The sequence below is a fragment of the Tenrec ecaudatus genome, chromosome 10 (genome assembly GCF_050624435.1).
Source record: "Tenrec ecaudatus isolate mTenEca1 chromosome 10, mTenEca1.hap1, whole genome shotgun sequence".
In the NCBI taxonomy this organism is placed as follows: Eukaryota; Metazoa; Chordata; class Mammalia; order Afrosoricida; family Tenrecidae; genus Tenrec; species Tenrec ecaudatus.
The window spans coordinates 114,327,683-114,337,836 of record NC_134539.1 but is presented as its reverse complement, the minus strand read 5'-3'; the positions used below and the strand labels follow the sequence as shown (position 1 = coordinate 114,337,836).

The 10,154-nt window shown below is 51.5% G+C and overlaps 1 pseudogene; it reads right to left on the bottom strand.

Annotated features, from left to right (window-relative positions):
• Window positions 1-1,507: 1,507 nt before the first annotated feature.
• On the bottom strand, window positions 1,508-2,295 carry LOC142458675 (zinc finger CCHC domain-containing protein 9 pseudogene; annotated as a pseudogene).
• Between the last annotated feature and the right edge of the window lie 7,859 nt (window positions 2,296-10,154).

The window sequence follows — 10,154 nt, the reverse complement described above, 5'->3', positions numbered from 1 at the left end:
GAGTGGAGCACATCCTGACCCACCAATCCCTGAGGACGATATTCCTGCTCAGAGCAGCCAATGCACAGAGAGGACCATAGGACTGGCCCCACTATGAGAAAAGACGTCCCTCACTGACCCATAGTGCTACTGGGGTGAGATAGTTAAGGTTTATTGTGCCAACCTGGGTGATAAACACATGTGGAATTAATTGAAGGGCGGCGAGGTAAATAGCTTGGTGAGCCTCGCCTTTTGGGTTCTTGGATCTCTTGTTTTGTGATGGTTGGACCAGGGTGCAGCTGCCTTAGCAGTTCCCAGCTTCAGCTTGCAAGGCTGACTTCCTGCAAGACATCCCCAAGGAGACGCTGCATGGACCTACCCCAATCCGGCCCTGGGTGCTGGAGCAGCCATGTGGAGACCCCTGCCAGCACTGAGATGCTTACACATTCACTGATTCGACTTTCCTCCTGTCGTCGGCATCACAGTGTGTGTTTTGTGAGATGGAGGAGGACTTTGTAGATCAGTGTCGGACATAAGGGCTAATATTGAACTTATGGGCTTGGGCAGGACTGGGTTGGGATTCTCAATGTATGCTTACCCTTTTATAAAACCCTCTTATACACATATAAGTTTCTGTGGATTGTTTCCCTAGTTTACCCAGACTAACACAGGGGGACAATACTGGAGACACAGGGTGGGAATTGCACCCGATCTGACCCCACCACACCGAGGTGAAATACTAAGGGTGTGCAACAGAGCAGCAAGGGGAGCAGAGGAACGAAGTCTCCAGGGAATTCCAAAAATAGACTTTGGGGCCAGGGCATGGCACCCCATCAGACTCCACTGGAAGAAACTCCTAAAGGTCAACAAACAGACCTTGAACTATTTACAGGCTTTTCTTTTGTTTGTAGTTGGTTTGTTGTTTTGTTTTCTTTTGTTGCGTTGTTTTGCTCTGTCTTGTTTTTTGTGCTTATTATTATCTCTGCATGTCTATCTAGATAAGATAGGCTGGATAAACAATCTTCAGGAGAAAACAAAGGAAACGATGGTTCTGGGGGACATGGGAGAGGGGAAGGCAGGGGAAAGGAAGTGGGTGTTAACAAATCCAGGGACAAGGGAACAAGCGATTCAAAATTGGTGGTGAGGAGGGTGTAAAAGGCCTGGTAGGGCTTCAGAAAGGGCAATGCAACTGAGAGAAATTACTGAAACCCAAATGAAGGCTGAGCATGATAGTGGGACAAGGGGAAAGTAAAAAGAAATAGAGGAAAGAACTAGGAGGCAAAGGGTATTTGTAGAGGTCTGAATATAGGCATGTACGTATATAAATATATGTACATATTATAGCAAAGTTCTGTCTATTCCTTGTGTTTGGAGACATTCACGTGAACACCTGGTACTTTTTTCCAGGGCGTTCTCCAAACAGTGGTAGAATGTCCTGCCAGGCTAACCCCAGGACATGAGGCTTGGCCATGAGCAGACCACACAGGTCTCCCAGGAACCCCAGCATCCTCTGATGAAGCAGGCATGTTCAGAAATGAGCAGTTTGGGCCGACTTGGTTTTGGGTGCCTGTGGCTTGGGAGCATCCAAAATGTCTTCATGGTCCTTTTTCCTGCGACCAACCATGACCCCCTGGTCTGAGTTCTGGGTTCCTGGGAGTCTTTCTGACAGTGTTGCACGGAGCCACAAGGCCTACAGCCACCGCCGTCAGCATTGAGGCTTGGGGTTCTCAGGACAAGCGCTGCACAGGTGCCCCACTCCCACGCACGAAACATTTTACGAAAGGAAATTCACCAACAGCTCTGTCCACTTTAGCCTTGCACTTGGTTATTTCGCGCTCTGTGGACCCACACTGCTAACACAGTCCAGTGCCCATATCCTGAGTGTCAAGGGCAGCCGGACAGTCTGCAACCCCACGTCCAGGTTGTCTACAACGGAAACAGACCCCTGCATTTTTCTTTGCCATTTGCCTTTTTAATCTTCTTCCTTCCCTCCAACTGTCTTTCTCTGGAGCCAGTGCAATGTCTTCCGGGCTGACGGCTGCTCCCCTGTCCCCATTGTGAGCCACCTGTGAGCTCTGCCTGAGGCAGTCCATGAACCCACTCACATCTTCATTTAAGTACTCTTTTCTCTTTGTTCTTTTTATGTTTTGTTTGGAGTGTGTCATTTTTATGGGGCAGTCCACAGCCTTCACATGGTTTCCCCTCGCCTTGGCTTTGACTTGCTCCGTCAATGGGCCCCTTCTTCCTCTCCTGCCATGGTGTTGCCGCCAAGGGTCTCTTGTTAGCGGTGGCCGTAACTCGTGCCCACCTGGTCATGGGTTCCCAAGGCGTACCTAGTCAATCGCATATGGGACCTCCAGAGCAGGAGGGTTTGCAGGCAAGAGAAGCCTGCCTTTTACGGCTACACTCCCAGCTCTTTCTCTGCTGCTCCACGTCCTCACCGGCCCCAGAGAAAGGGATGGTGCCCGCCAGGCCATTAGCCCCTTGTGGGGCCCACTCGGGTATGCACGCTGGCTGCCCTTGAATGTCCTGCGTTCAAGACTGGGCTGCAGGACAGACTCAGCTTGGCGGAAGCCAGAGGGAAGTGGAAAGAAGCACACTGAAAATGAGAAGCGAATGAGGACTGCCCGCCCTCCGGGAGCAACGGTTGGCCCAGTGCCCTACCTCCAGCCCCGATGGTTGTCAGCCTCTTTCAGTCTGTTGGGCGCCTGCCCTTGCCCTCTCCCCTCCGCGGGGCAGGAATAGGCCTCCGAAATGCTCCAGCTCTGGGTCCCCATTCGCTGCTCTTAGACTTGCCCTTTTCTGGGGTGACTGGCTGTGAGAATGGGTGGTGGCTTCCAGAAAGAAAACTCTGCCTGCCCCCACCCCAAGGTAATCTTGGAGAACCTAGGTGTCTGTAGCCACCCATGTTCCAAAGAGGGGTTCTAGGGGGCTCAGCACAACAGTTCGGGGGGGGGGGTGCTCAGCTTTCCTCACGTGACCTGGAAGCGTGGGGATCCTCCTGGACCTAAAATGTCTGTGTTCACACACGGAAACACCCCTCTAACACGTGCCATACACACAGATGAAAGGGCCTCACACTGTTTATGGGAAATTCCATGAGCTTTCGGTCTGTTTTCCCATGAACTCACTGAAGCCGCCACATCCGCATGGATTTGTGCTTCTGCCGAGAAGGAACCCCTTGGAAGACAGCACAGTCCAGTCTGCATCCCCAGAGGAGAGAAACCAACGAACAATCCTACCACTACCACTCTCTCGGTCAGATACTGTTCAGCAAAAATCCCGTGTGTACATTCAGGGCCACCTTATCTTCGACAGCGGGGACGGCCCACTTCCGAATAAGGCTTGGTCTCACCTCTGCTCAGTCACATCTTCAAGGAGATTTTTGCCCCACAATTAGGGGGGTTGTGCCTCAAGGGCTAAGTCCTCCCTCAACGCACAGAACAAGAGTGCTCTCAAGGTCATCTCCCCCCCCTTAGACCAGACTCAAGGTTAAAGAGCTCACGGTTTCTCTTCCTCTCCTTTTCTGCTCTAGGAGGATTGGTAACATCAGGGAGCGTCCAAAAGTTTGTGGTGGAATGGCACAGAAAAGAATGGCATTTTTCCATGAGCTTTTGAAGCCACCCCCAGAGAGAATTGTGTCCCCTAAGCCCAGACCTGCTGGAGGGGAAGGTGGAGATATTGGGGAGACTTTATACCCTTTCAGGGAAAACCTCAGGGCTTGAGGCTTATGTGCCTCCATTGGTCATTTTTTGGGAGACGCCCACTGAAGCACAGCTGTGCCTGCCTCTGGGCTGGAAGGATTGATTGTACCAATTCCTAGTGGAGACTCGCATAGAAGTAGCCCAGGGTCATGCGGCTGGGCACAGGCTGGTCTAGGATTCCCCCTGATGGCTGGTTGACCCGACTGGTCCCCACAGAGTCAGTCACTGTCCCTTTACTCTGTTGTCCAAGGAAATTCCCCTCGTCTACCACAAGACAGGCCTGCTGTCCCCCATACTTTGTTTCCTCTGCTCCTCATGAAAACCCTCCCTCTGACAGGCCCGGGCCCTCCGGACCCTGCCCTATCTCCTCGTCTCTTCCGACACAAACAGGAACCCCATGCTCAGGCCAGGGGGGTCAGATAAAAACTTCATTCCAAGTCTTTCCTTGGCGATCACTTGTGTTTGAACACTGGCTTCTCGCCACTCCTCCCAGAATCCTCCTGGATCCCGAAAGAAAGAGTCACTGCCACAGCCCCTCCCTGCCTCTTCCACGTGAGTAGTCACCCATCCTTCTACCTAACTTTCCTGATCTTACTGACATGAGTCCTGCAATACAACCTGTTCTTGCCAGCTCCTCTGTCCCAACTTCCCGAGGCCTCCACTGGGGATGCTTCCTGTCAAAGGGATGGCTTCTGTCCCTCTTGGTGGACATGTTGTCAGGAGAGACCAGTCCCCGGAGAGGACACCATGTTTGGTCAAGTGGAGGGGCAGGGAAAAATAAGAAGGACTTGGGTGAGATGGACGGACCCAGTGGCTGTAAGAATGGGCTTGAACAATGGTGGGGATGGTGCCGGACCGGGCGGTGCTTTGCTCTGTTGTGGACAGGGTCTCCAACAACAACAACAACAACAACGAGGGCAACAATAAACGGCAAGGGTGTAAGTTCTCAGTTGTGCATTGAATTCCTCCCTGACCACTGACCAACTCTGTGGCCTTGAGTTTCTCCCCCTCCCTCAGCATCCAGTTCCTTATCCCCTCCTTTCTTCTAACCGAAATGTTGGCTGTCACAACCCACCTGTCTTTCTCGGGGGAACGCGCAGGCTGTCTGGTCCCCCGAAAAGTTAAATTCTCGGGAACCTCAAGAAGCAGTTTTACTCTGTCCTGCGAGTCAGAGCGGACTTGGTGGCAGTGGGTTCTTGGGCTGCAACCACGGGCGCGGGCACCGGGACAACCATGAGATGGGCACAGGGCAGGCGGTGTTTGTTCTCTTGTGCATTGGGTTGCTATGGGTCGGAGCCACCTGGATGGCACCTTCACAACAACACGAAGCAACAACTTCTCCCTGGGCTGTTTGCGGAATGGCCCTTCATCGGCAGGAACGGCCAGCCGCCTCAGTCACGCATTCACACAAGATTTCCTTTCTGAGTCAGTGTCCTGCGCTGAATGCCAACCAGCATTGTATTACAGTGCTCGGCTGAAAGAGTCAAACCCAAGCTCCACTGCCTTCAAGGTATTTCCAATTCATAGAGCCCCTCTGGTAGGGTTTTGCAGCCTTTGTAAATTTTTATAGGATGAACCAGCCTCATCTTTGTCCCGAAAAGCAACGGATGGGTTTGAACCACAGACTTTATGGTGAACAATTCAATTCTCACCCAACAGTGCTGCCAGTTTAGTTGCTTGTACCAAAGCAGGGAAAACACCTGGGGTGTGGGTCTCAGGCCCGATAGGGGCTCAGTCGATGCGAGTCCCCTCCCCCGCTCCTTCAGAACGGAACGATCTCTTTATAGCTGCTTCCCTGGGGACGTTCCCATCTCCCTGCAGTTCCCCAGAACAAGCCGTCTCTGGTGATGTTTTGCAAATGAGTACATCCCTCTGCAGATGGCAGGCCTGCGATCGGACAAATATGCCCTGGGTATAGTCACGTGGTAGGCTGGCGGGTGGTGGATGGTGACGATACCAAATCAAGCCAGTAGACTTTGCTTCCTCCTCCCTGCCTGTCCCCCCACCTCCCACCCCCCTTAGACAAGACAGGCCTTGCCAGGCCACCAAGCCACCCTCTCATCGTCTCCATCCAGTGTGTCTACATTCCTCTCGCTTCCCTCTAAAGAGACTGCAGGAACTTGTGAGTCTGGGAAGCCCAAGGACACTTCATGGCTGGATCCAGGGGCTTCAGAGGAGTCTCTGGCTTATGTCTGCTTCCCGCTTTGCTTTCTCTGGTGGCTTGAGTCTCTGGCTGGGGACAGGGGAGTCTTTTCAGGGGCCAGGGGAGTTGTTCGTTCCATGGCGGTCAGTCCTTTCTAGCCGAATTGCTTAGCAACTCCGTGGAAAAGACCCTCTCTCCCAATAGCTTCGGGGGAAAATTCCAGGGAAGGGCTGGTCACATGCCTGTCCCCAAGGCAACAGCTGTGGCTAGGGGATGAGGTGTTCTAACACAAACATGTATCTTTGGGAGCTGGAGTAGGAGGAGGGCAAGGTCAACTTACTAGGACCACAGGGAATGGATTCCCTGCAGGAAAGAGGAACATGTTCTCAGAAAGGGGTCAGCTACAGGACAGACAAGACCAGCATGTGTTACTTATCAAAGCGATACCTTGGCTGGTCATGTGTTCAGAGATAAGCTCTAGCCACAACGTGGCTTTCAGGAGAAGGTAGTGAACAGCCTGGGTGTGAACAGCCATTCTGTTCCTGATTGAGCTGGGTGATAGGATTCAGATTGCTTCACCTGTCGGGAGCTCGACATGCTTATCTGTGAAATGGGGATCCCAGTTCCTCTGGTGAGGATTGAGTGATGCACCCACCAAGGCCAGTCTGTGGCATGGGGGTAAGGAGTCCATGCCCCATCTCCTGGCCTTGGGCTGCTGACCCCCAGCTTGGCGTCTGGGGGCCAACATCCCAGCTCCCTGGGTCCAATTGTACTTGGGTGGTGGTGGGGCGACCTCCTCCACCTGCCTGGACAGCAGGTCTCACCAGGAGCTGGTGCACCTGGTGTCTTGTTGGTTTGTTGCTCCCATCGTGATGGAAAATGTGCAGTTTTTGCACTGCCATAGAACAAACAGCTCTTTGGCATATGGACCTCTATTTATGGCTACCTGGTTGAATTACTCGGGCTAACTATTCCATGATCTTTCCCGTATGAAGAATGTTCTTTTCCTCATGGATCTCCATTCATTCATTCCTTCTTCTTAATGAAGACTCGCCTCACCCTCACTCTGGGCTCGACGGCGGGGCCCTGGTGATGTACAGAGAGAGCTTCCACAAAGGCTTCCTGGAAGAGGTGGCATTTGAAATAGACGCCTTGGAATCGGTGACCAGAGCGGACACACTACGATGCCTTCCAGGACCAGGTGGAAGGAAGCTCAGAGTGTCTGGGGCAACTGGGCACACGGCAGAAGAGCAACGGAATGGGGCCAGGAGCAGGCCAGGGACCAGACCACCCGGGGTCTCAAGGGCCAAAGCCCCAAGACTCATTTCACCCTAGAGGCCAGAGCCGAACAGAAAACTGCCTCAACCACTCTGTGGGAGAAAGAGGTGGCAGTCTCTTTGGGTCCAGCGTTTGGGACGGAGACCCAGAGGGCACCCTGCTCTGCCCTCTAGGGTCACGGCGAGTTGGTAGAGGTTGGGGAATCTCTCCAGAAGCAGACTGTCATCCTTTCCCCAGGCAGAGAAAACCGTTGGTGGCTTAGAACGGCTGCCCTTTAGGTGGGCAGCCAAGTGCTTAGCCACTGCGCCACCAGGGCTTCTACGAAGGGCAACAGGACGAACATATAGCTCAAGGGCTGCTCTCGGATGTGGAAGTGGGGCTCTCGCCAAGAGGTGGTGCACCGACAGTTTTGGGGTTGCTTGTAATTTTCAGCATGATGGAAAGCGGTCGGTTGCTGGCATCACAGAACAGAGAGCATCATGGGGCAGATGGAACTCCTGGTCCTCTCCCTACTTTCCCTGGGCCTACCTCACCTCTAGCCAGCGAACTTACGGTCCTTGCCGGTCCCTGCCCCTACCCGCTTGGGCAACATTTCCTCGTCATCTTCGTGCTACAGAGGAGAGTTGGCCCTGTGTCTCCCGCTCTTACCTGCCAGCACGCAAAGCCGGCCCCTTGGCCTTAGAGAGACTTCTGTAGCCGACCGAGGCTGGGGTGCAGCACCCAGTGGCCCCTTCTGGACCTCGGCTCTCATGCCCCTAGCTTCTGGGAGGGTTGGAGACTGACACTCATGGATGAATCCCTCCCTGGAAAATGCCCTGGCCGAAAGGAGCAGAATGGAGGGGGAAGAGGGCCAAGGCCAAGCCCATGGCCCTCCCTGAGGGCAGCTTGCCTTCCTCATCCAGGCTGGAAGGGAAGGGTAGTGGTCCTAAAAAGGGGCCCAAGCCCCGCCTAAAACAGAGCAAGTCCCAAGGGTCATCTTGGCGGCAGAGTTCTCGGTGGCTGGCAGACATCCCTGTCAGGGCAACTCTGTTCTCTCCCGGCCTCATTCGTCCATGTTCTGCCTTTCCTAAGGCCTGAGCTCAAGGGGACTTCTCAAGAAGCCTCCTTAACCAGTGACTTCTTACCTGTTCAGGCCAGCGTGGGACCCTTTATTATATGCTCTCCCAAGGCGCTTGGTAAGCCTTACCCTGGTTCCTTGATCTGAGGAGTCCCTGTGTGGCTCCACTGCTGGCTGAAAGGGTAGCAAGTCGAAGCCACCCAGATGCTTGTGGAAGAAAGGCCTGGAGATCTGTTTCCAAAAGTTCGCCGCCTTGACAAGCTTACGGCGGAGCAGTTCTCCTCGGTACTCAGGGGACCGCCGCGAGTCAGAATTAACTCGACAGCTGGGTAGGATTGCCGCTTGGTTTATTGCTATCTGGCCAGCAGCGCTTGCCTCCCCTGTTGGCTGGAATAGCGACAAGGATCGGAGCCATATCTGATTGTATTTCACCGTCACATCCCACTATCGTGCGCACGGTTTGGAAATACTTGGTGAACGAATAAACAACTTTATTAGGTCGGATCGCTTCAGAGGCCACCAACTTTACTTAGGGCTGCAGAATGTCTCATTCCTTCGCTCAGTAAATATTTACGGAGAGAAACTGGATCCCTACCTTTCGAAACCAAAATAATTCCAGATGGTTCCAAGAGGTTTACATGTAAGCAAATAAAACCAACAGAGTCCTGAAAAGAAGATAAGTTTGCTTTAGAAATGAATAATTTTGAAAGGCTGAAGGCTCTCATTGCTGTTAGGATTGTAGCTGAGAAAACCCCACTGAAAAGTTGTCACAGGCGGGGCAGCCTGGAGTGAGGATCCACTCAGCAGCCACGGGTTTGTTGGGTACAAGTGTGGAACACAGAATGAGAGAGAGAGAGAGAGAGAGAGAGAGAGAGAGAGAGAGAGAGAGAGAGAGAGAGAGAATGAGCCACATGAAATCAAAAACCTTTATAAGGCAAAAACAAAGATGGAGAAAAACCACCAGTCAAGAATTATTTTGCTACATCTGTGTAAGAAAAGAGGCTAGTTCTTCAATGACACTGAGGATTTGTAAACATCAAGAGAAAGGGAAAAAGCCCACAGGGCAGGGTGTGTGTGTGAAAGACGTCAATCTTCCAAAATTCATTTCTAAAGCAAATTCATGCATGAAAGAATATAGTCAAAGAAATATATTATTTACATTCTAGAAAATGCAAATTCAAATAAAAAAATGCACCATAATTTTGCTACCAGGGTCAGATAATGACAGAGTTTAACAATATCCAGTCTTGGCAAGAGGGTAGGTAAACAGGATGGCTCTCACATGGACTGCCAAACATTGGCACAAGATCTTTGGAGGGCAATTTGGCAATAGCTGTTCAATTGAAAGCCATCACCTCTTTTGACCCCATGATTCTACCTCTAGGAATTTGTCCAAGGGCATGAGAGTATACAGGAGGCAGGAAGTAAAGCATTACCTCATAATAATTGGCCCCCAAAGGGTAAGAGGTTATAAAAGGGGGGTTGGCTGCTTAAACACATTGTAACCAATCTAGATAATGAAATTATAGACAGCTATTATAAAAATGAAGCACTTCTCAATGAATGTACAAATGTGCTTTACACAATTGATGTATGCATGGACTGTGATAAGAGTTGTATGAGACCCTAATAAAAATAATTGGGAAAAAAATGAAGTACCTCTCAAGCTAACCACAATGAGTAAGAGAAAGAACAAGAAGGTTCTAGATTGAATTGGTCATGATTGCCCAACTCTTCTTAACACGAATGAATGATGGGATTGTATGATATGTGGATTCTATGCCCATCAAACTATTTTTTTAAAATGAAGGACCTCTGTAGGCACAAGAGGGAAATATTCCCTGATGCATTAAGAGGAAAAGGCCAAGTTTAATAAGGGCATTTTTCATTTGGCGGGGTAAGGGAGGCAATATGGTGTTTCTATGTGTGAGTGGAGTCCTTGGGTGGTGGAAAAGATTAATGTGCTTGAGAGATTCTAGGCCACTGAGAGGTG